This window comes from Canis lupus, chromosome 18, assembly GCF_048164855.1.
Source record: "Canis lupus baileyi chromosome 18, mCanLup2.hap1, whole genome shotgun sequence".
Lineage (NCBI taxonomy): Eukaryota > Metazoa > Chordata > Mammalia > Carnivora > Canidae > Canis > Canis lupus.
The window spans coordinates 19,818,393-19,844,210 of NC_132855.1; the positions used below are offsets into that span (position 1 = coordinate 19,818,393).

General features: G+C 40.6%; 1 protein-coding gene and 1 non-coding gene across 2 annotated transcripts in view; both read left to right on the top strand.

The window, feature by feature from the left end:
* JAZF1 (JAZF zinc finger 1) overlaps window positions 1–25,818 on the top strand; it is a 336,302-nt gene that overhangs the window by 40,495 nt on the left and 269,989 nt on the right. The gene's annotated exons all lie outside the window — the stretch shown is intronic.
* Window positions 22,190–22,297, top strand: LOC140609656 (U6 spliceosomal RNA). Its single transcript, XR_012011408.1, has one exon. It is a non-coding gene; the product is annotated as a U6 spliceosomal RNA (small nuclear RNA).

Below are 25,818 nucleotides of genomic sequence, written 5' to 3' on the forward strand. Positions count from 1 at the left end.
GAATGAGTAACTGAGTTCAGGGCAACAGAAGGAGTGATTGCTAAGTATTTCCTGGCCCTCCAGCAGGTGCATGGGATGGAATGAGCCTTTGCTCAGGATTTCCTCTGGTCTTTTCCTTGGAAGGGTTTGGCCCCTTCAGGGGCAGGCCCATGACCCTTCATGTCCTCAAAATGCTGACAGGGACAAACAAAAGCAGTACTTGTGGCAGAATGTGAATCAGAATGAGGTGTTACTCTAGTAACAGTGGAAATTTGCCTCTGATAGAGGTCATCAGACCTGGGCCACAGGGTAGTAATAACTCAGCCCTTCCACTTGAGGTTTACTAGGAACTAATTAATTAGTCAGTTAACTACTGAACTAGTCAATTATCTAGTCAACAAATTAGTTATCAGTGAATCAATTCACGCTTGTGTGGTTTATAGCTTGCAAACAACCTTCACGTGGGTTATCTCCTTTGCATCTCCTGCCGACCCTGGGAAGAAGTGTGGGTGCCTCTGTGTCATAGACATAGAGACTGAGGGCAGATTCACAGAGCCCCTAAGGAGTGAGCCTAGGCCTTTGCAATGCCAATCCAGTGCCCCTTTCCCTGTTCCCTTGAGGGATCCCTCTTCCCTTGGGATGTCCACAGTTCCCTTGAGGCCTGTCAGTCCCAACAGGTGTATGTATACTCAGCACAGCAATGAGACCCAGGACACTTCGGAGAAAACTGGAAACAAATATTCTTCAAAGACCAAGTTTGGATCAGAAGCCTGGTAGGATTTACGAATCAGATTTCCTTGTTCTCTTTGAAAAATGTCTTTAGTCTAGTCTAATCTGAAAGCTGTCATGCCTGTCAAAAGAAGCTACAGGTGAATGGTAAAGCATTCTGAGAATGAGAATAAAGGGGTTTTTTTTATTAGGGAAGGAAGGCATAGCAACTTAATAATTACTGTTGAAATAGTCACAGCAATGCTGAAGCTTCTCCATAATTTAATCTAACTTAATACTAACTGCCTCCTCCCTAGTGGCAATACATAAATTAATTAATAGTAGGTTGGATTTGAAGCTATGCTTTTGTATTTAGGCCATTATTAACTTGTTCTCTGTGCCTTTCTGAGTTGGCTGGATCTGTTCATAGAGTTGTAGAAATGAGAGTACCTTCTGGCTCTATTTCCATTAGGATGTCTTACCAGCATCAGGATTTTCAAAATGTATGCTGTTCTATTTGTATTTTACTCTCTCCTTTTAATAAACACGTAAACCCTACAGAAAGGCTACATCTACTTGCTTTGTGACATGAACTAGGTATGATTCTGGAATACGGATCTCCCCTCTTTAGTTTTCCTCCTAAGAGGTGGTTAGTCGAGGATAGTTGTTAGAACTGTGGCTCTGAGCAAGATCACCTAGAATTGAGTTTTGGCTCTACGACTTACCTACTGTGTGGCCTTAGGCAAGTTGTGTAACCTGCCTGTGCCTCAGTCTCCCTATCAGGAGAATGGGTAATAATTGTATCCACCCTATAAGGTTGTCATGACGGTTAGATGACTTGATACATGTAAAGTTCTTAGAAGAGTGCTCAATATGTTCTGAGTACCAGGAAATGTTAGCACTAGAAATGGTATCCCAGTTGCTCTTCATTTTAAAAATACTGCCATAGTATTCTTTTGCTTGTTACCAAGTCATTCCATTTGCCAGATGGTCTAAAAGGATCCAAGTTGGCCACTCTGAGTTCCTGGCTCTACTGCAGACACCACTCTCGCGATGAGTACTGAGAAACAGCACCTGTGGAGAGGGGGAGGTGCCATTCAGAAAGCACTGCCATCTACATCCTGGGGATGCACAAAGGCAAGTTATACATAATTCATCTGAGAGCTTACCATTCAGGGGCAGGAAAGGGACTTGCAAGGAAGTATTCCTGATGCTTGTGATAAATGCTGTGGAGGAGCTCAGAGCAGTGGGGAAAGGGGTATTTCTGGTTTACTGCAGATCAGTTTCCCCATGTAAATTTGACCCTCCTGTTTCGGAATGCCACAGCTTTGTGAAGAGCGGCTGGCAGTGGCACAGAGAAGATACCAATAAGGTGGAGAAGTTTGGCTGCAGAGAAAATGCTGCGTCTTAGCTTTGATTGGCCTTGTGCCTCTAGCCCACCTCTTTGCCCCTACTTTTCATATAGCTGGAAGAGTGGTTTTCTGAGTCACTCCCCTGTGTAAACCCCTCCTGCCCTCAAGAGCTTACTGGGCCCGAAAGGCCACATAGCACAGGGTCCACTGTGGGCTTTGGGATGGGATGTCCCAAGTTTCATTTCCAGCCCCACTGTTTTGCTGAGTCACTTAGTGCTAGGCGCTGCCCTCCTCTATGCCTTCGCTGCCTCCCTAGTAAAATGCATCAGGATGCCTAGTGGGGCACCTGGCTGGCTAAGCTGGAAGAGCATGCGACTCTCTTGATCTCAGGGCTGTGAGTTCAAGCCCCATATTGGGTGCAGAGATTACTTAAAAATAAAGTTTTTTTTTTAAAGGGTACCCAACTTATAGGGTTGTTGTGCAGTTGAATGCTTTTGCACAGGACCTGGAACAGGGTCAGCATGCAGTATTCGTCATTGTTATTTTCCAGCTTTTGGCCTCACTCCTGCAGACTGCTGGTGTGGAGGGCCCATCCTAGCCTCTGGCCCTCCAGATAGCCTACTTCATTCTGTTGGCTCCCTCGTGGCTTATCTCATGGCCCAGCGCCTCTGGGAGACCTTCCTGGTGGTCCCTCTGTCCTCCTCACCTGAAGGGGTAACCCTGTGCCTGAATAATTGGTACTTACATCAGCATTGGGTCTGATCATGTGTTGTAACTGCTACTCCTGCTGGTCTTTCCCTCTAACTAGACTGCAAATCCGTGAAGACAAGGTCTCTGACCTCAGAAATTCTGGCATGGGTTGACGTGGCTGGTGTGGCTGGTGTGTGGCTGGTGCTCACCAAACACTAGTGGATTTGGGCTGTGCAGTCCTACCACAACTGGACTGCCTGCTTAAGGCCTCCAGCCTCCCCCACCTCAACTGAGGTGTGGTGCTCTGTCTCAATTCTAAACACACTACTGTTTCTGGTTTCATCTTTCTTGGAGAACACAGGCCATATCCTTGTCTGTATTCAAATTACTTCTCCTTACCCCCTGCCCCCTTTAGAGAGGCTGCCTTCCCACCTAAGAAATTCCAAGAGCAGACAAGAGTGAGTGTGGCAGATAAGGACTTGAGTTTAGAGTTAGAAAAACTGGGTTTGAATCCCAGTTCAGCCATGTGTTCTTAGCGGTACTACCTCACACGAGTCACTTAAACTGGCTGTGCCTCAGTTTCTTCACCGGTCAGATAAGAAGTGTATACCTCTTCACGGAGCTGGAAGGGTTATGTGTTATGTGACTGAGTAAATGCAGAAGGCCCAGCACGAGTCCTGCCTCTTGTGAACTTTCAATAATTAGTCCCTGCTATGATTGTCATCATCATTGTTGTTATGTTTTTGGCTTCCATAGCAGCATTATAGATTGGCAGTGCTACCCATACATTTCCGAAAAAAAGAGTATTTTTCCTGAGGTGAAACAGGGAGAATGGAAAAAAGGTATTTGTACGGTTGCCAATCTCAGCAGCTTGCAGAAACTTCATTACATGGTGTTGCTTACAAGAAGAGAGCCGGTCCAATAGCTCAAGACGCCAGTGCAGGAAGAGGACTAGAGATGAATCTGTTGATAACCTCCTTCTACCTAGATACATAGATACAAACAGAATTTTGTGCTGGTGCCACCTACTTAGCCAGAATAGCACCGAGTTGTTTAGAAGTGTTTTGTTCTCGCTGTTGCTGTAAATGTCACTTCGCCTCACCCTGAAAAGAGTTCAGAGGCGTTTAACAGTACATGTGCCTCACTATTGATCAGACTTAAAAAGGAAATTGCTTCTTTTGAAGCTCTCTCTTGCCCTTCGAAACCTCTCCTCCGTGTTCTCTCAGAGCAGTGCCTCAAAATGCCGTCCCCAGATGTCCACGTGTGGGGGGCGTTTATCAAGATAAGATTTTGGCAGAAAGTCCTAAGTAAAGTTATTTTGCTATAAATCCAAACCATTTCTTATGAAAATAGCCAAAGAGCATGTAGTTATGAGCACGAGGCAGGGTGCTGTTTGCTCTTAGAAGCAATTAACTGACAGAAGAACAATTGTAAAACTCATAGCATGTAGCAACCCCTACATCTTCAACAGTGTATTTTGTACCTCATGGTGAAAGCTCTGTCTCACATCTGCCTTTTAGTTCATGTTTGTAGTAGCAACACAGTTCTGTTGTTAGGCACATAGCCTGTTGAGGAGAAAGGGCTCTCTGGTTTGGGGGAACACAAACATTAGGACTAGAATTTTCCATGCTTAATTTTCACTCGAGCCTGTGTCTCTGGGTGCATGCAGTGTAACATGTGCATGTTTGTGTTTCAAATAATCTGTTTCTCAAGTAATTGATGATGCTACTATATAGGGAATATATTAGTCATCCTCCCCCCTCCACCCCACTTACCTAGTTATCACTTAGGAAAGCTGCTGCTTGCAGGCAGGATAACTCAGAGTTTGCTTGCTTCATTTTGAATAATAGTGGGAATATCATCCATGCATTTATTTGGTGTTCATTAAGGGCCTGTCATATAGAAAGCGCAATGCTAGGGTGAATTCTGGGTCCTGAAAGTAAGTTGCTGCTAGATAAACAAAAATGGAGAATTTTCTTCCTTGGACCCTTCTGGCAGATTTTAAAAAGTAAACAGAGCTTGTACATTGTCGTCTTCTCTCTTTATCTATGTCCTTTTATCGAGGCAGCAGGTGTTCTTATGATTCTTTAATTTTATTTCTCCATTGTGGTATCCTTTTCCTGCCATATCCCTATGGTACTTCATTTCCTAAACTTAATTTTACCTTTCTTCCCCATTTAACCCTTGCAATTCAAAATTCTCATTTCTTCAAGGCAGCCAATGTTAGCTGGTGGTAGGAAAGCAAATCTGATTCATGGTCTGAATAACTGACATGGTCTGGTCTGCTTATAAAATTATTTGCATGTTTAAGGGTATGAAGCCTCATGAATTTGCCATTTTAATGAATAAATGGTAAACTAGAGATGAGTGAACCATATGAGTCGTCTGGAGGATGATCTTTTTTGGACAGGGGAGATTCTTGCTTGGGAGTTTGCCTCTGGGGTTAAAGTAGTGTCTGCTTTTTATGGCTTCTTTCTTCCCTCTACTCACAGATCCTCTCAAGAGTTCCATGTATATCTTTAAAGATTCTTGTGTGGCATCAGCAGGAAGTTCCATGTTTGGGTGTAGTGTGAAGGATCAGAAATGGGTTGGGGTTGAGAGTGGGAGAGAGGGCTGGCTCTCTGGGCTCATTAATTGTTTGTAAATTAAATATAAATTGAAAGCTGACTGTATTCGGGTATTTTATTTGGAAAATTTCACCTGCAGTTGGAGGATTAAAAAAATTGATATAGTTGACCTTTCTTCCACGTCTATGTTTCATTTCCACGCTATGTTTATGCATGTAGAGGCAGGGTAATTCTGAATAATGGTAATGATGAAGGGCCATCATTACAAAGAAGATCATTCTGTGCTCCTAATTAAAATTATGGCTGGAAATTGCTTCCTTATGTGTGGCTCAAATTGCATTTGCAATAATTTCACTTTATAACTTCTAGTTAATCCTCTCCTTACCACCCTTAAGAATCTTTCCTTGTCCTTGAAGTTGACTCCTTTGAAAGCTTTATGGGGAGTCTTGGTTTCCCCTAAGCAATGAATATCCTGATCTTTGTTCCCACAAGTCTTCTAGCTTGTGGGCAAAACAGTCTTTACTCTCTTCTCTCCCATTGCACTGTTAATGAGTTCTGGTTCTGGAACACAAGTTGATTTCATGTTGTGGTCAATATTATAAGTTAGCTGAGCCTTGCTGATCCTCTGTCTCCCTAATGAATTCATTGCTGACGATCTTTCAGGCCAAGACTGCCACATACTGTTTACCCTAATTAGTATTCTCTAATGGTAATCAAGTGACCAATAACTTACATGTTTTCAAAATAAGCACTTATTACATTCCATTCCATCAGTTATAGCAGGAAAATTGCATATAATGATATTCTCCTTGGGATTTCAACTAAGAAATGTTTTAGCCAAGAAACATCTGATCATGGGCCCAGTGTGATCAAAGAGTTTTTCATTTTAATCAATATTTTATGTAGTCAGTCTCTGACCTACATGTTGCAGGTGAGATTTTTGAATACACTTTTTTTTTAATCCCACTGGATTTCAAGAATCGCACCTAACAATAGTAAACAGAGAGAGCTGTGCTGTTGCTTTTCCCACAAAAGAGGAAAAGCTTTTGAGAAAGAATGCCCGTGGCAACATGACAGCCTGGTTTTCCAAGCCAGAGGTTAGAAAAATCAGGCAATATTTGACTCACTAAAAGAATGGTAACCGAACTTGATGCAAATTGTAGGATATGCCTCTGGAATAAGCTCTGCAGATTTGTGGTTGGTGCTGAGGAATGCTGGTTTTGGTCATTTGTTGAATGAATAAAAGAATGTTGTGTCCAGAGCTTTGTCAGTATGTTCAAAGAGCAGGTTGGAGGGGCCAAATGTCTGTCCCTTTTGTTTGTTTATAGGAAGAGATATGATAATTATGATTTTGAAGATATTTTTAAAATATCTACTCTTCTAGTGCACATTGTGGTTTATTTTTGTATGGAGAAAAGGTTGTGGTAAAATAAAAAATGTTTTGGAAGGGGATTGGCAGTCTTTTGCTATTGTCCTCTGTTAGATAGATAATAAGGGGAAAGTTCATTGCAGACCTTCAGGTGGTCATTTATATTAGTTTTTGTTGAAGTGACGGAGCACAGTTCTGAGGGCCTTCTGGCCTCGCAAATATACAAGTCACTGACATGCGGTTCAGTATGTTATCCATAGGGTTCCTAGTCTTCTGGAAACTAATGAGCAATTTTTTAAAAAGATTTATTCATTTATGATAGACAGAGAGAGAGAGAGAGAGAGAGAGGCAGAGACACAGGAGGAGGGTGAAGCAGGCTCCATGCCGGGAGCCCGACGTGGGACTCGATCTCAGGACTCCAGGATCACGCCCTGGGCCAAAGGCAGGTGCTAAACCGCTGAGCCACCCAGGGATCCCCTAATGAGCAATTTTTAATGTCAGGAATAATTGACTGTGAAAGGTCAGGGCATCTTAAAATTTCATATGTAGTTTTGTTAAACACTCACCAGAATCTCTGATGTGGGGTCTGAGAGTCTTTGTTTCTAAATGCTCCCCAAGTACTGGTGATGATAAGCCTGGGGTAGGACCATGCCCATAACTCTCAGAGAACAGTTGCTATGAAGAATATATCACTTGGACTTTTCATGGTCATAGTATGGGACTGTTGGGTCTGATTTCATTGTAAGGCAGTTCTCAGGCCAAGTATTAAAAGGTTAAATTATTCCTGTTCTTTGGGCTAACACACGTAGATTTTGCATTCTATCTAATCTCTTGTTGTGTTTGAGAGATTGAAGGGTATGTTAGTAGGCTAAGAAATGGTGGATGAGCAGTATTTCAGAGAGCTAGATCCCAGCTAGACTCCAGGTAACACTGGCATAGTACTTTAGAACCTCACTTGTATTATCCCACTTGGTCCTCAGAAAACCCTTGGGAAACCAGTAACAGATATTATGTATTAGCATCCTCATTTTCCAGACAAGGACTGGAAGCACAGAAAAATCTAGTGGCTTACTTAAGTTCCCATGTCTGAGTGTTAAATCCATTACAAGCGTTCTGCTACCAAGTGTTGCAGGAGAGTGTGAATGTGAGCTAGTCATACAAACTCCCATTCTTTCTGCCCTGTTTATAAAACATGCAAGAATTTACCTTTCAAGTTATGATGAGTGTATTCTGTGAAATGCATTCATGTTTTGGCCACTTCCCGGTTGAATAGAATTAAAGTTTATAGACTCCCAGGGCATGTTAAAAAAAAAATTATTTATTTTCTTGGATTTCAATTTTGTTCCAGTAGAGTCTTTTGGCTCCTTTTGAATTTAATGAGAAAAACCTTGGTCTAATAAGTTTCATTAAAGTGAATACTTGTTGTGTTAATATATTATATATATATATGTCTAGAGGCCTTTAAGTAATGTGTACACATTCATTAAAGTGAACTAAGGAGCTAATAAAAATTGCTAATAAACTCTATCAATGCTAAATCACTTAAAACGATGAGATTTCTAGCATTCTTGTACAAATGACACAAATATTTGTATTTATGTGTTCATTGTGCATATTTATGTACTGGCCACAGAGAATATTAATTCCTTGACTATTTTTTTAAAAACTCATAACCAGTAGAGAGTTGATATTTAGACATTCTGTTCTATCTGAAAGAATCAAGGAGTGGTAGAAAGATGTTGACAGTGTTGTTAGATGTAAAAAAACATATAATAACTATACTCTGATCCTACTACTATAAATATACTCTGATCCTATTACTTTTTTTGAAAGATTATTTTATTCATTATTTGAGAGAGAGAGAGAGAGAGAGAGAGAACACAAGTGAAGGGGTAAGGGGAGAGGGAGAGGGAGAAGCAGACGCCTCGCTGAGCAGGGAGCCCGATGCAGGGCTCCATCCCAGGACCCCGGGATCATGACCTGAGCCAAAGGCAGATGCTTAACCAACTGAGCCACCCAAATGCCCCTGACCCTACTATTTTAAAAAAAAAGAGAGAGAGAGAGAAACGGAAAGTGTGTGTGTGTGTGTGTGTGTGTGTAGAACAAGTTATTTGGAAGACTATTAATATACCAAGTTATCTCAGAGGTGAGGTTATAACAAGTATTTTTGCTTTCTCCCTTTTGCTTTTTTAATATCTTTTTTACAATGAACATGAATAACTTTTGTAATCAGAAAAAAGTTACTTGCTAAAAAGTTACCTTAATGACAGATACATACAAACTTTTTCTCAGCTACAATTTTCCAACATTGGCACCCCCAGAGAGAAAAAAGGAATTTGTAGTTCTTTTGCTGTAGAACTGCTTTATTTTCCAAAAAACAAAAATCCCCTTTCTCAGTCCCCTTATTAATACCCCTTGCAAATTGGAGAAGTTATCATGCCAGTAATTTTTAAAATTTATTTTATTTTATTTTATTTTATTTTTATTTAAAGACATTTATTTCAGAGAGCAAGAGAGAACGGGGGTGGGTTGGGAGTAGGGGCAGAGGGAGAGAAAGACAGAACCTCAGGCAGAGTTCCCTTGAGCACAGAGCCTGCAGGGAGGTTGGTGTCAGCCTGATTTCAGGACCCTGAGATCCTGACCTGAGCTAAAACCAAGAGTGGGACACTCAACCGACTAAGCCTAAGCCTAAGCCATACAGGTGCCCCTCCATGTCAGTAATTTAAATACAAATCCCTGCATCAAAATCACCTGGGCAAAAAAAAAAAAAAAAAAAAATCACCTGGGCATGCTTATTCAAAAGGCAGAATGCTGGACACCATCTCAAGTAAATTTGCTAATGGGGCCCAGAAGTCTGCATTTTTATCAGGCATTGCAAGTGATTCTGATGCACAATTAAATTTGAGATTCACCCTTCTGATTGTAGGCTTCCTCATGTATATTTACAATGATTAAAACATCTTCTAGGTTATTTTTCATCTTCAGTGTTTTTGATAAACATTTGCTGCATAACATCCATTTTATTGTCAGGAACCCTAAAAGGTTGAGTATTCTCTCTAAAATATAAGGATGAGAGGGAGTCCTCCATTCAGCAAGGGCTTTTGGAGTATTTACAGTGAGTCCTCCTGTAAGACTCTCTGTACCCCTAGGGAGCTCCCATTGTTGACGATGGAGCCCAGACAGTGTGTTGGGTCTGGAAAGGGAGGGGAGACAAGCATTAGATCAGAGAACTCAGTGATCATCAGAGATTCTCCCAGAAGCCTACACCAAACTTGGAGTTTCCTAAATAATAACTTTCTTTTTTTTCCATTTCTCTCTTTGCCAGAAAAATCGGTTATCTTTAAGAAATCAGTAAATCAGCATCTTGTGTTCTGAGTGGTACATTCTTTGGAAAAAGTTACTGTGTCAGGAATTCACACAATTAGTGTGTTTATTTTGAATGCATGCCACGTGCTGAAGGTACAGTGCAGCTATCCTTGGTTTCCTGTTGATTGAAATAATTTGCAGCAAGATGGTGCTAAGCATAAACTCAGAGACACGCCATCCTGCTGAACTGCCCTGGGAAACTGGATCTCAAATTTAGCATGCATAGAATCACCTGGAGGGCTTGTTACAAAGGATTTCTGGGCCCACTGCCAGATTGCTAATTCAGTAAGTATGGGGCTAGACCTGTGAATATGCATTTCTAATAAGGGCCCAGGCACTGCTCGTGCTGCTTCAAGAACCACTGGCCTAAAAGAAACAGCTCAGTGACCAGGACTACAGTCACATGTACAACCTGTTTGATCTGTCACTCAAAATTTATTATGGCCTCCTTGAACTGTCATTAGAAGTTGCAAATAGAGGGCTATCCTCCTAATTTTTCTTGCTTTTTGACGTTTAGCTCCACTTGGATGAAACTAAACTGCTCCCTTTTTTACCTCCTTTCTAGACTCCAGGCTAAATGAAGCACTAGTGGTGTTTCTTGTTAAGGCTCAACATGGATTAAGGCAAGACTGGTACAATGTTTGTATTGTACAGACCTGTATGGCATCTGGCAAACCATGCTGTTGACACCATTCCCAGAGCAAGTCCATTCTCTACCAACCAGGTAGATTAAGCCTCATCCCAGTTGTAGGTTCCTCTGGGGCATCTAGATGCTCAGCCTAAGCTCTTAGCCCACCCACTCTCAGGTGAACTGCAGGTAAGCTTTCACAAGTTTCTCTTAAGGTCATTTGCATTTAATACTAACTCTTAAAGCCTTCAAAGACTTAAGGCATGACCTATAAGGCCAGAGGGTGATGTGTTGGAAGAAGAATCTGCCCACCCTTAGCCCAACACTCCTAAGGTTAGTCTGGGGATCCTAGACTTGGTATGGAGCTGTCCGTATCATCTTTGTCAATTCTCCTTATAAGGAAGCTTCAGGACTTGTAATATATGTCCTGAGTTTCTGACCACTGATTGGCTGGCATATCCTGGAGTCCTAACTGGGTGTCTGGAACGAACTTTCTAGCACCTAACCTTTGAAGGCTTGCAGGCAGAGGGCTTTGGCCAGAAAAACCCAACCCACTTCATCTAGGGGACATCAGTTCAAGATTGTACTTTCCAGTTGGCTCAGAAATTTCTCAGGGATCAGGAGAGCACTGAGACTTGACCCAGAGAGGAGAGACCTTTAGGGTTCAGGGGGACAGACCCTCCTTTAGCAGACTTAGGCTCTTTCAGTCCTGAAGAAAACTCCTAAGATGAACCTAGAGACAGCAGCATCCTGGAAATACTGTAAGGCTGGGGCTTAGGGATGCAGTCTTGTTGGAAGGTGGTCTAGGAACTTAGCTCAAAGCTGCACTTGTCACATCTCTCTCTCTCTCTCTCTGTCCTTGGCATTAACTACCTCAGCCTTCCTGTTGTTCCCAGCTCATTTCTGCTCCAGGAAGCATGCTTACTTACCCCCTCCTGGGCCTGGGTCCTCACTTTTCTTCTAAATCTGTACAGAAGTCACCTTGTGAAAGGCTACTGTGCTGTGGTCTGCTGAACCCTCCCTTCTCCCCTCCCCTCCTTAGCCAACTTTACTTCTCTGTTTTGTTTTGTGTTTTACCTGAAATGTTACTGTTTATGTGTTTCTTGATTTATCTGTGTCTCCCTGCACCAAGATAAGTGAAGATAAGGATTTTTTCCTATTCACTGCTGTCTCTCTAGCACGTAGATGACAAATTGTAATTATGTAATAAATATTTGTTGCATGAATAAATGAAAGCATGACAAGCACATTGCTTTAGCTTGAGTGATGTGTCATTGAGGTGGTGAGGACAGGGCTAGAGGCACCCCTTCTTGATGCCTATTGCTGGTGGAACGTGGTTGTTCCCAGGTGGCTCTTGAATGGCAGGACCAGGCTGAAGTCAAGAGCACCTCACTTGGCAGTTTTGAAAGGAATTTTACTCTGCAGGCTCTGAAAGAGTCATCTGAAGGTCTGATTTTGTGTGCAAACCAAACTTTTGACCAATCTTGATCTTGGGTTGGCAAGCCCTTGTGTCACCCGATTGAATTGTATACTGAGAGCCTCGTCCACTCATCATTGAGCGCTGTGAGAAATCTCTGCAGTGCCACTCAGTAAGACCCAGCAATATTTTGTCATTTCTAATACCAGTGGTAGGAGGAGGGCACCAGTAAGGTGAGATGGTGGGTAGGGAAGATGGTGTCCCAAGCTGCTTGCAGCCCTTCCAAAGGGAAAATCCTGAACTCTGGTGCTTTGAACACCAGAATGATGTTAATCAGGGCATTTTTTTTGGTCAGCATTGTCAACATTTACAGTCACTTTACACATTGGATTTGCATTTGAAAAGACCAACTATAATCAACATTTAAGGGATAACACTCATATTTGCATATGATTGAGCAGACATGTTAAGTCATTTTACCCTGGCTGTTGCTAGGAAACCAATTAATAATGCTCTACATTTCATTAAAAACTGGGTTCTATCTTTGCTTTCATTTAACTTCACAATTCAGCTGCTTGTGCTGCATTTTTTTCTTTCTTAGTAAATTGTGACAGAGAAATTATCGTTTTACTGAATTTATTTCTGTGATTACAGTTGTTAGTCACATCTGTCAATACAACTTCAAAGCTTTTTTTTTTTTAAATTCTGGGGAGCGGGTGGGGACTGAATTTTAACTGTAATCATTTTTCCCTTTATAAGACGGTGGGAACTTAAATCATATTTTCATGCAGGCCTCACAAATTGTGGGTTAACGACAACAACAAAAATTAAAGCAATCGTCCCTGTCTTCTAATTGCCCCTTCCCAGTGTGGTGACTAATAATTAGAATATTAGTCACTATTCAGAAAGTGACAGACAGCTGATGAAGCATTCAGCTGCATTTTGTTTCTTTTTGTTTTTCCATGGTTTGTGGGCTAGACCAGGTTCTGTCCTTGATGCAGTGAAATTAAAATTTTCATGACTTTATTTTACATAATAGACTCCTGCTCTTAAGAGGAGAAAATACAGTTTTAGCTGCTGTAAGTGCCTCAATCAACCGGGCAGGTGTATTTAAATTGTAATGACATTTTGCCGTTCAGCATTTTGTAGTATTGATCTGGTCAAAATGCTCATCAAAGAGCAAAATTAGTTCCTATTCACATCTGTTTCATAGTTTTTCAATCGCTTTATTTGGGTGATGCATACAAATGCATCTGGTTCCTCAGCTTAGCTAAAATCGTGATCTTGCCCATTTTCTTCAAGCTAAATTAAGCAAACCAGGATCTGCTTTCATAAACTCCACTTTGGTCCTTTGGGTCTGAAGGTCTAGTGCAAAAAAGGATATGGAATTTGGAAGCAGATAGCCCTGGAGTCAAAATATGGCTCAGCCTCCTTTGTGACTCTGCCTCAGTGTCCTCATTTGTCAAATAAGAAGGAAGTACAGCAGCAGTGGGGAGAAGATGACCCATCACCTCAGATTGCCAAAGTTGAGGTGGGGAAGTAGATAACATTCTACTGACATGGCAAACATTCCTTCCCTTTCTCTCAAGGACTGCTGGGGCACTGTATTGGTTACCTCAGACTTCAACAATAGAAATGTATTTCCTCACAGCTCTGGAGGCTGGATGTACCAGATCAAGGTGTGGACAGGGTTGGTTTCTTCTGAGGCTGCTCACCTGGGCTTTGCAGATGGCCACATGCTCTTCCTTCTGTGTGTGTCTATGTCCCAATCTCCTCTTCTGCGATAAGGTCACTGTTGGATTACAGTCCACTGTAAGGGCCTCATTTAACATAAACACCTCTTTAAAAGCCCTGTCTCCAGATATAGTCATATTCTGAGGCACTGGGGGTTAGCACTTCAACATATGAATTTGTAGGGGGATGGGACACAATTTAGCTCATCACGGCCACTAACCAAGAAGCTGCATATGGCATGTTGCTGTCTCCAGTTGCTCGGTTTGGGTCCTACTCAGTGGTCAAAACAGCTAAGACATCTACTAAAAAGGAGTCAGAAAGTGAGTTCTTTGGTTATGACTTTTCTGGTTAGATCAGAGTTGATCAGAAACACTCGATAATATTTAACACCCCCATCCATTCATTTTTGGTTCTAATATCAACCTTCAACCAAAAAGAATATATTCTTTTTTTTTTAATGTAAGTTCTACCCAACTCAAGTTGTTTTGTTTTGTTTTTTCCAACTCAAGTTGCAAGCTTGAACTCACAACCCTGAGTTTAAGAGTCACATGCTCTACCAACCAAGCCAGCCAGGCACCCCTTTTTTGGATATATTCTATGCCTGTTTTCATGATCTCAGTATACATGAGGATCTTCAACCTTAGGATCTTAAGATCCTAATTTTTATCTCCATTGTTGCTAAATGTGGATATACAAGGTGTAAGTGATAGGAATAAATGTTCATTTCCCTGGATAAATGTCCATTTAAAAAGGACATTGTAGAAAAGTATTTGGTTCTGGGGTGGCTGGCAGGAGCCTGGTTTTAGGGCCAATACACAAACAGGCAATTGGAATTCAGTGACACAAGTAGAGAAAGTCTCTCGTTCATTCAGCTAATACTCCCACCTATTATGTGCCACTGTGGTTACAGTGATGAATGAAAATAGTCATGGTCCCTGCTCTTATGGAATTTATAGTCTAATGAGGAAATAGACTTTAACCAAAGAGTATCAAAATTCTAACAATACAGCTCTGATTAGTGCATGTGAGGAAAGGCATTTGAGACTATGAGGGTGAATAATGGTGGGGCTCAGGGATGGCTTTCCTGATTCAACTGAGATCTGAAGGGTGGGGAGGCTTACTTAGATAAAGGTAGGGGAGCAGTAAGGACTGTGGTGCTGGGGGTTATGAGTTGGAATATGGACAAAAATATTTCAGCATCACAGACTGCATATGCAAAGGCCCTGGGACATAAAAGGACTTAACATGGAAGGCAGGAAGTGAGAAAGCATCAGTATAGCTAGGAGAGTGAAGGAAAATGTGGTGGGAGATGTACCTGGAAGCCTTCTAAGAAGACCAGAAGAGTTGGGAAAGGCTTTCTAGGGAAGTGACATCTGTATCTTTCAGTATAAATATAGCTGAGTTCTTCTGGTAGAGAAGAGGGAGAGTTATTTTTAGACACACTATCAGTGACTTGGTATGTTCAGTGTGACTTGAATGTCGCTTCTATGAAGGAAACCCATCATTCCAGTTAATGGAAGTTCATACTTCAGTGGGTTCAGGCTAACTACTAATTTACTAGATTTGCAATTTTGAGATGTATCTTCCTACATCTATGCAGGGACTCATTAAATAGTGAAAGAATAAAGGAAGGAATGAATGAATAAACACATGCGGTGTACTGAGTAGGTGGTGCCAAGGTTGATATAACCTTAGAGGCAAGGATACACTGGTGTTTCACCTGCTTGAGTCTGGCTGATAGAAGTCTGGCTGCATTGACATGTCAGGCCCCCAGCCTCTGTCTCTTCCTCCTCTGCAAGACCTGGGAAGACCTCTTGAATACTGATCACTGGCCCATCATCACCCTCATTGCCTGAATCAGTCCCAGCTTGAGACGGGAGACCAGAAAGACTTCCAACCCACGGTCTGGGTCAGCAGTTAATGTTAGGCTGACCTGGGTCATGGTGGCCCAGTTTTGGTAAGCGAGGTTCAGATAATCACATCAGCTGAGCTGCAGAGCATGTTCCGGATATGGTGGGCAGTCCAAACTGGATGGAAGATGTCCTGCCTGCAGAGGAGGAGTGGGAGGAAAAGCTGCAACAGGAAAGAGAAGAGGGGGCACATGAGTGAAAACTCTGGCAACTGTATCTCTGATGGATTGATGTCATGTGGTCTGGGTTTAGGCATGAATCTTTGTTTCTTTCCCCCCAAGAAGCTAAAATCAGATAGAAGATGATTTTGGAGCTTAGAATATTTTTCTTTGTCAATTTTTAACAATTCATTTACATAGATAGAAACAAACAATGCTACTTGCTAGCTGTTGTTAGGTAGGTACCTCTATAGTTCAGAGGTTTGCATAAAGGTAAGGAATGTTCTTTGATCTTGAAAACCAGGACTTTCTTCCCACCAAACTATCCTTCCAGGTCCAGAGATAACTTGAGAAAGAACTATTGGTGACTTTCAAGGTTACGGGATTTGGCAATACCAAAAGACCGTGACATCGAGGGATTATTATAAATTGAGGGCACAGATTTTTACTTCTGAATAAAGGAACAGCTGCCTAAAACAACACGTGAAGGGCAATTACCTCCAGTCTAATTTGATGAACGTGGGCTTCATAATCTGTGGCCAATTAAGTACTGTCAGTCCTTCTGGGCCCCCAGAGAACATACAAACATGAGCCGTTCTTATCTACATTGGCCACATGTGCATGACTGCTTCTGTTAAATTTGACTTTTTTCAGCTCAAGCAAAGGGTAGATTTCACTTGTGGGAGATTCAGGAAACGTTATTGAGCACCATTGTCATTTCAGTAGGTAGGAGGAGTAGGAGAGGACCACACATGTCTCTGAATTCCGTATGAAGAGTGCAGAGGGAATGACCAGGTGATAGGGAATAGGAATGGGGCTCATGCTAAAAATCCTGGCATTTCTACATTATGCTACATCTCATTGCTTTGTAGATGACACCTGGACTCTACTAGCCCATTCCAAATTGTACTTCCCACAGGGCTACGCTGATTTTGCACCTGTAGATACTTTTAATTATGGCTCCATTAACCTCTCCCTGTGTGCTCCTGCTGTTACTAGCTCTCTCCTTCAGAGAGCTCTGGCTCCCAGCCGGGGCAGCCCCTGGCCAGTGCAGAAAGGTGAAGCATGATATGGCAGGCTAAAGGAAGCCTTGGATTTCATGGGTGCAGAGAGGGAGAGCAGTCTAGAATCTGGAAAATCTGTGTGCTTAGGGCCTCATTGTTTATCATCACTGAGATCTCCAGCTACCTGCTTGCAGTTAGATAATTGGAAAGAGGGCAACTGTATAGAACTAGGCAAATCCACCAGGGTGAGGTTAGTTAGGCCTCAGCTGGGCAGTAGCTCTCAGCAACTTGTCAGACAGCTTGGGAGCACATGTGTGGATTCCAGGAGGAAAGAACTGCACACAACCAGCAGTTCAGCCAGCTTCCCCCATCTCTAGGGACAAAGAAAAAGATGCCTGCCAGTCTGCAATTAATATTTATTCACTTTTTTTTAAACACTTGATACTATGACTTAACCTCCCTAGGCCTCAGCTTTCTCAAGGGGCAAGATGGGTTTGATGAACTGGTGTCCGACATTTCTTTTGGCAGTAATGTTCTGTGATTAAGGAATCCTACTAGGAAGTGCAAAGAAGGGAAAAGTATCTAGTCTTCAGAGACCTCTGTTCTAATTAAAGAGTTTCGTTAAACCTATGAAAAGAAAACCCACACCCACATCCCAGAAGCACTGTATGAGATAAAGATGTCTCACACACACACACAAAAGATGTCACACAAAGTACTAAGGACCCTTGCTGTGGGTGTAGGTGCCCAGGAAAAGCTTTAGGGAAGTTAGAGGGTTTGGATTGAGTGTTTGGGGGTGGGCAGGAGTTAGAGGGCAGGGAAAGGAGAAGGCATTCAGAGCAGAAAAGTGAAAAGAGGCCAGAGTGGGACATACAGAAAAGGCTGCTCTTGCTCATGACTGGATCCAACACGTAGTAGGGTTTTTTAAGGTATCATTGAATGTATAATTATGCCAGAATATAACTTCTGGTATAGATTTATTTATAGATAATGTTTATAATTATCTAGGAGGCTAGTGAGATGAAAGGCTGGAAAAAAAATAGGTTAAAGTAAGATTAAATAGAAGTTTTATCTGTTCAATGATATGCCCCAAATGCCTAGAATTGTGCCTGGCCAAAAGGGGGATTCAGTAAATATTTGTCAAATGAATGAAATGATCAGTGATATGGTTCCAGGCTATCATGTAAGTAATGGGGAACACTGAAGGTTTTGGTACTATTTAAGAAAGGTACATGGCAATTGTTTGTAGAATTGTTTATAAATGGGGAGTGAAGCAAGAAGGAAATCAGTTAAAAGTATATGAGTTAGAAAAGACTGTCTTTTTTCTATTGGATATTCTTTCCTGCTTAGTCAAAGATTCGTTGACCATAGAGTTGAGGGTCCATTTCTTTGTTCTCTGTTCCTTGATCTGTGTGTCTGTTTTTGTGCCATTACCATACTGTCTTGATGAGTACAGCTTTGTAATAGAGGGTAAAGTCTGGAATTGTGATGCCCCCAGCTTTGGTTTTCTTTTACAACATTCCTTTGGCTATTTGGGGTCTTTTCTGGTTCCATACAAATTTTAGGATTTTTTGTTCCAACTCTGTGAAATAAGTTGATGGTATTTTGATAGGGGTTACATTGAATGTATAGATTACTCTAGGTAGCATAGACATTTTAATAATATTTGTTCTTCCAATCCATGAGAATGGAACATTTTTCCATTTCTTTGTGTCTTCCCCAATTTCTCTCATGAGTGTTCTGTAGTTTTCGGAGTACAGATCTTTTGCCTCTTTGGTTAGGTCTATTCCTAAGTATTTTATGGTTTTGAGTGCAATTGTAAATGGGGTTAACTCCTTAATTTCTCTTTTTCCTATCTCATTGTTAGTGTTTAGAAATGCAACTTATTTCTGTGCATTGATTTTTTATATCCTGCCACTTTGCTGATTTCCTGTATGAGTTCTAGCAATTTTGGAGTCGAGTCTTTGGGGTTTTCCATATAGAGTATCATGTCATCTGCCAAGAGTGAGAATTTGACTTCTTTACTGATTCAGATGCCTTTTATTTCTTTTTGTTGTCTGATTGCTGAGTCTAGGACTTCTAAACTATGTTGAACAACAGTGGTGAGAGTGGACATCCCTGCTGTGTTCCTGACCTTAGGGAAAAAGCTCTCAGTTTTTCTCCATTGAGAATGGTATTCACTGTGGGCTTTTCATGTATGGCTTTTATGATATCAAGGTATATTCCCTCTATCCCTACACTGTGAAGAGTTTTAATCAGGAAAGGATGCTGTACTTTGTCAAATGCTTTTTCTGCATCTATTGAGAGGATCATATGGTTTTTGTCCTTTGTATTATTAACGTAGTATATCACATTGATTGATTTGCAGTTGTTGAACCACCCTTACATCCCAGGAATAAATCCCACTTGGTCTTGGTGAATAATCCGTTTAATGTACTGTTGGATTCTATTGGCCAGTATCTTTGTGAGAATTTTTATATCCATGTTCATCAGGGATATTGGTCTGTAAGTCTTCTTTTTTTTTGGGGGGGGGTGGTCTTTGTCTGGTTTTAAGATCAAGATAATGCTGGCCTCCTAGAAAGAGGACAACCACATGTAGAAGAATGAAACTGGACCATTTCCTCACATCATACATAAAAATAGACTCAAAATTGATGAAAGACCTACATGTGAGATAGGAATCCATCAGAATCCTTGAGGAGAACACAAGCAGAAACCTCTTTGACTTTGGCTGCAGCAACTTCTCATGAGACACGTCTCCAAAGGCAAAAATGAACTATTGGGACTTCATCAAGATAAAAAGCTTTTGCACAGCAAAGGAAACAGTTGACAAAACCAAAAGGCAGCCTACCGAATGGGAGATGATATTTGCAAATGACACATCAGATAAAGGCTACTATCCAAAATCCTATAAAGAACTCAAACTCAACACCCAGAGAACAAATAATCCAGTCAAGAAATAGGCAGAAGAAATGAACAGACATTTCTCAAAAAAAAAAAAAAAAAAAAAGGCATACAAATGGCCAACAAACACATGAAAAATGCTCAACATCACTTGGCATCAGGGAAATAGAAATCAAAACCGTAATGAGATACCACCTCACACCAGTCGGAATGGTTAAAATGAACACATCAGGCAATGATAGATGTTCGCGAGGATGCAGGGAAAGGGGAATCCTCTTACACTGTTGGTGGTAATGCAAACTGGTGCAGCTACTCTGGAAAACAGTATGGAAGTTCCTCAAGAAGTTGAAAATAGAGCTACCCTATGACCCAGCAATTGCACTACTGGGTATTTACCCCAAAGATATAAATGCAGTGACCCAAAGGGGGTGCCTGCACCCCAATGTTTATAGCAGCAATGTCCACAATAGTCACACACACACACACACACACACACACACACACACACACAATGGACTGCTACTTAGCCATCAAAAAAGTGAAATCTGGGCAGCCCGGCGGGAGGGGTGGGTGGAACTCAGCGGTTTAGCGCTGCCTTCAGCCCAGGGTGTGATCCTGGAGACCTGGGATCCAGTCGCATGTTAGGCTCCCTACATGGGAGCTAAAACCTACTCACCCTCTGCCTGTCTCTCTCTCTCTCTCTCTCTCTCATGAATAAATAAATATTTAAAAAAGAAAAAAAGTGAAATCTTGCTATTTGCAATTATGTGGATGGAACTAGAGGGTATTATGCTAGGCAAAATAAGTCAATCCGAGAAAGACAATTATCATAGGATCTCACTTATATGTGGAATTTAAGAAACAAAACAGAAGATCATAGGGGAAGAAAGGAAAAAAATAAAAGAAGACGAAATCAGAGAGGGAGGCAAACCATAAGAGACTCTTAATCATAAGAAACAAATAGGGTTGCTGGAGGGGAGAAGGAGGAGGGGGGATGAGGTAACTGGGTGATGAGCATTAAGGAGGGCATGTGATATAAGGAACACTGGGCCTTATATAAGACTAATGAATCACTGACCTTTACCTCTGAAATCAATAATACATTATATGTTAATTAATTGAATGTAAGTAAAATTAAAAAAGCAAACAAACAGAGTATATGAAGTAGGCACAGACCTGGTCATGAAGACGGTCTGAAATTGGAAACAAAAGGGAAGGGCAAGATGGGGGATATCACAAAGAAATACTAGATAGGTGGCTGTCATAGGGTATGAAAAGAATCAGAGGATGCTTAAGGTGTAAGGTGGTATGAAGAAGGAGTTTGACTAAATTGGAATATAACAATATTATTGATACCGATAGGAAACAGAATTTTGTTGGGGGGGAGGACGATAGGCATTAATGGTTAGTTTTAAGTACTTAGGTATGATATGCGGGTGAATTGCCTTCACTAGACATTTGCGAATTAAAAAAAGTCGAAATTCAAGAACATCATCTCGGGGACAGAGATCAGGTTTGTGAGCCTTTCTCAAGAGTCTGCAGGCTGACGTGGGAAACAACAGCTTGAGGGGAGGAGGATATAGGGAGACAGGGAGGCCACCTCAGAAGTATCAGGAGTACAGCCTCTGTGTTCACAGGTCTGTTGGCCTCTACTTCAGCTCTGTGTGTTTTAGAAGCATCACAGAGGTCAAGGTGCCTGGTGGCACAGTAGGTTAAGCACCCAACTCTTGGTTTTAGCTCAAGTCATGGGATCAAGCACCACATCAGCCTCTGTGCTCCGCTCAGAATCTGCTTAAGATTCTCTTTCCCTCTCCCTCAACTCCTACCTCCCCACTGCCCACCCCCTCAAATAAATAATTTTTTTTTAAAAGAAACATCACAGAGCTCTCAGAAGCTATGTGTCGTTCCTGTCTGGGGGAGCTTTTACTCCATAGGATCCTCCTGACCCACTTCCTCAGCATTTCCTTTATTTCCTATGTGGGATCATTTTGTTGCTGTCATTATTTTCCTGGTACTATTATCCCCTATGTAAGATTTTATAGTTCATGTCTAATACATGAGCATCCCTGTAGGAACTGATCCTCTTGCTATTTTTGAAGGTTATGCTGCTTATAACTCTGTGTGTGTGTGTGTGTGTGTGTGTGTGTGAATAAATCTCTTAGAAACTGAACTGTAATAACTAATTTTACAACCTCGAGAGGCAGGGAAATATGTGCAGTATGCATTGATTGGATAAAACTTGAAGGCTGGTGTACATGATATGAATTAATATTGGAGAAGGACTATAAATACATAAAATACTATACTTTTCTCATTTTACCTTAAAAATTCCAGTTTATTGGAAACTTTTGAATAGAAATAATTGGGACTGTTAAGTCTTTATTAAAGAATATTATTTGTCATGTTCATTTCAGTAGCACATATGCTAAAATTGGAACATTTCAGAGAAGATAAAATTACATGGCCCTTTGCAAGGATGACATGCAAATTTGTGAAGCATTCCATATTTCTATTTACCTTTATGAAAACACACACACTTATATATATATAAAATCACTTTTCGCTTTTCCAGATGAGGTGAATCAGATATTTTCTGAATTGCCTTTCTGGGTTTTTTTTCTCCTTTCTTTCTTTTTCATAAATCTTTTGGATGTCACATTGGTGAGCATATGAACTTGGAGCATATAAATGAACTTGGAAAAACCAGAATTCTGTCATTGATGGCAGTTTTGTCAAACCTTTTAGAGATTTTAAGTTATCTCTACACACAATGTGGGGTGTCAGACTTAACACCCTGAGATCAAAAGTTACATGCTCTACCAAATGAGCCAGCCAGGCATCCTGAAAAATCTGATATTATATTGTTTTTACTTACTTACTAAGCTTTATACTCAGCATGGGGCTTGAACTCATAACCCTGAGATCAAGAGATACAGAGTTTTGCCAAACTTTAATTTTGGTGTACTACTTGCCTTTTAAACAAATTATTGTGAAAAATAATTTAGCAACTTCCAAATTGTAAACTTCTCAATGACAGTCTGCATCTGTATATCTCTTCAAGTCAAGCATCTGTTGAAAAGATACTGATGATGGGGGAGGAAGGATAGTGCTGTATAAGTGCAGTTTCATGAAACTTGGCAGTTTTCATAAATAAATTGAATAACATAAATTGTATTTACCTCTTTGGTGTCTAGACTAAAGAATTAGAACCATGAATTTATAAAAATTCAGGTTGCTATCTATACAAATAGAAAAGTATTTAAAAATTATGTTTCCAATGGGATGATGATGAAATATTTAGTATATGGTATTGGGCCAAGTGGGTAGGTATCTGGAGAAAGATGCAGTTGGGGCAGTGCAGGTAGCTCAGCAGGTTAGCACTGCCTTCAGCCCCGGGTGTGATCCTGGAGACCTGGGATCAAGTCCCATGTCGGGCTCCCTGCATGGAGCCTGCTTCTCCCTCTGCCTGTGTCTATGTCTCTCATTAAATAAATAAAATCTTAAAAAAAAAAAAGAAAAAAGAAAGATGCAGTTGTTCTATATCTCATACCATTCAAATAAATTCCATCTTGATTTAGTTCATTTTATATGATGATTAATGTGGTATTCAAAAGAATGATGACAGAGAAAGGAACAAGAAATCAGGAAGGCAATTTATAAAATGGTCTACCTCAGTTGGAAAAAGTGAAAAATGATGTTTCTAATAAATATTTCAAAATATGAGTATATATTCATATCTGCTTAAAATCATAAAAGGATTAGAGGGGTGCCTGGGTGATTCAGTTGGTTAAGCATCTGACTCTTGATTTCAGTTCAGGTCACGATCTCAGGATTGTGAGATTGAGCCCTGTGTTGGGCTCTGCACTCAGTAAGCAATCTGCTTGAGATTCTCTCTCTCCCTTGTGTCCCCTTCTGGAGGTCATGCATGCTCTTTCCCCCTCAAATAAATAAATCTTTTTTAAAAAATCATAAAATGACTAGAAAAAACATAGGTAAATTCCTTTGTAACCTTAAATAAGGCCCTTTAACTATGACTTAAAATTCAGAAACCATTAAAGAAAACAATTGATAAATTTGGGTAAAAACTTTATCTGGTAAAAACCACAATAAGAACATTCAAAAGACAAATGACAGTCAGGGAAAAAAAACATTTATAGTGGGCAAAAGACTAATCTGTATATAAAGAGTTCCTACAAATGAATAAGAAAATGACTGTCAGACCAATAGAAAAATGGGCATAGGACATGTTCACAGAACATGAAACATAGGTTGTCTTTAGACCAAAGAAAATATCTTCAAACTCCAACATAAGAGAAATGCAAATTTAGACTGTGTTGAAGTAGTACTTTTCACTTCATCAGATTGGCAAAAACTCTAAAGTGTGATAATTATATATTATTGACTAGATGTGGAAAAATTGTCAGTGTACTTCTCGTAAGATTACAAAATAGCACAGCCTTTATGAAGGCCAGTTTGGCAGTATCTATCGAGATTACAAATGCAATTACCCTTTGACCCAGCAGTTTGGCTCTGGTAATTTCTCCCTGCAGGTACATCTGAATACATATAAAGTGACGTATGTAGGAGGTTTTCATTAGACCATTGTTTGTAATAGAAGAGATTGGAAACAATTCAAATATCCATCAGTGGAAGGCTGGTGAAATAAACTGTGACCCATTCATACAATTGAATATTGTGTAGCATTTAAAGAAAACTTGGAAACTCTTTATGCAGTAATATGGAAAAATCTTCAAGATTGTGATTAAATGAAAAAAGCAAGGTACAGAACATTTTATGTAGTATGCTACCTTTGGTGTAGAAAGGGGATAAAATCGGAGTCTACAGTCATATCTGCTTGTATCTGCATGAAGAAACATTGAAAGGATAAACAAAGTCCATAGAAATGATTGCCTTTAATGGGTTGGTGGCAAATGAGGTGGACAGAAAAAGGGTGGGAACGGTATTATTTGTTAGATACCTGGTTGTGTTATTTTTACTTGTGAACCATGTGAATTATTGCCTATTCAAAACAAAAAGTGGGGCGCCTGGGTGGCTCAGTCGGTTGAGCAGCCAACTCTTAGTTCATGATCTTGGGATCCTGGAGCTCTTGGGATTGAGCTTGGTGTCAGGCTCTGCACTGAGTGGGAGTCTGCTTAAGGGTTCTCTCTCCCTTTGCCTCTCCCCCACTTAAATAAATAAATCTTTAAAAACAAAACAAAAAGTAAGTTTCATATTTGCAAAATGTCATTTCAGTGGCAGTTTACCTATGTTCAGGGACTGGAAATATCTGCTCAGAGCTTTATTACAAGTCCCTTGTTTGGACTCCTGGCTGCAGTATCCTCAGTGGGTCTTGCATTTTGGTTTATCTAGAGCTGTCTGTCTAAAATGGTAACCACTGGCCAGTTCTGGCTTCTGAGTACTTGAAGTGTGGCTCATTCAAATTGAGGTATCCTGTTAAGCCTGCCAGATCTAGAAGGCTTAGTACAAGAAAAAAAGAATGTAAACTATGTCATTAATAATTTTTAAATATACTGATTACATGTTAAATGATAGTAATTTGGATTTGGGGGTTAAAATATATTATTAAGTTAATTTCACTTTTTTTTCTTACCTTAGATGTGGCTGCTAAAAAAATTAAAATTATATATGTGGCCTGGCTCTGTGGCTTGCATTTTATTATTATTTTTTGCACAGCACTGACATAGACTCCTGTCTACACTTGGCATGTCTGCCAGAATTACTTTCTTAAAGAAAGAAAAACAAAAACAAAAAACCAACTGAACATGGTTTAAAACTTTCATTGACTCTGAGATGCCTATAGAGACCCTTTGTAATGATCTCTGAGATGCTTCCTTTACCAGCTCGCCACCTCCCTTCACACATAAACACTGCTTCTCTTCACTGCTTGGACTGCAGGCTCCTTCATAAATGTGAGTCTTTGAATGCTCTGTCTCTTCTGCTTGCAATGTTCCCAAATCTCTAAATTCTTTGCTTTAAAATCTCAAAATCTTTAATTTTTTTTATTTGCTTTA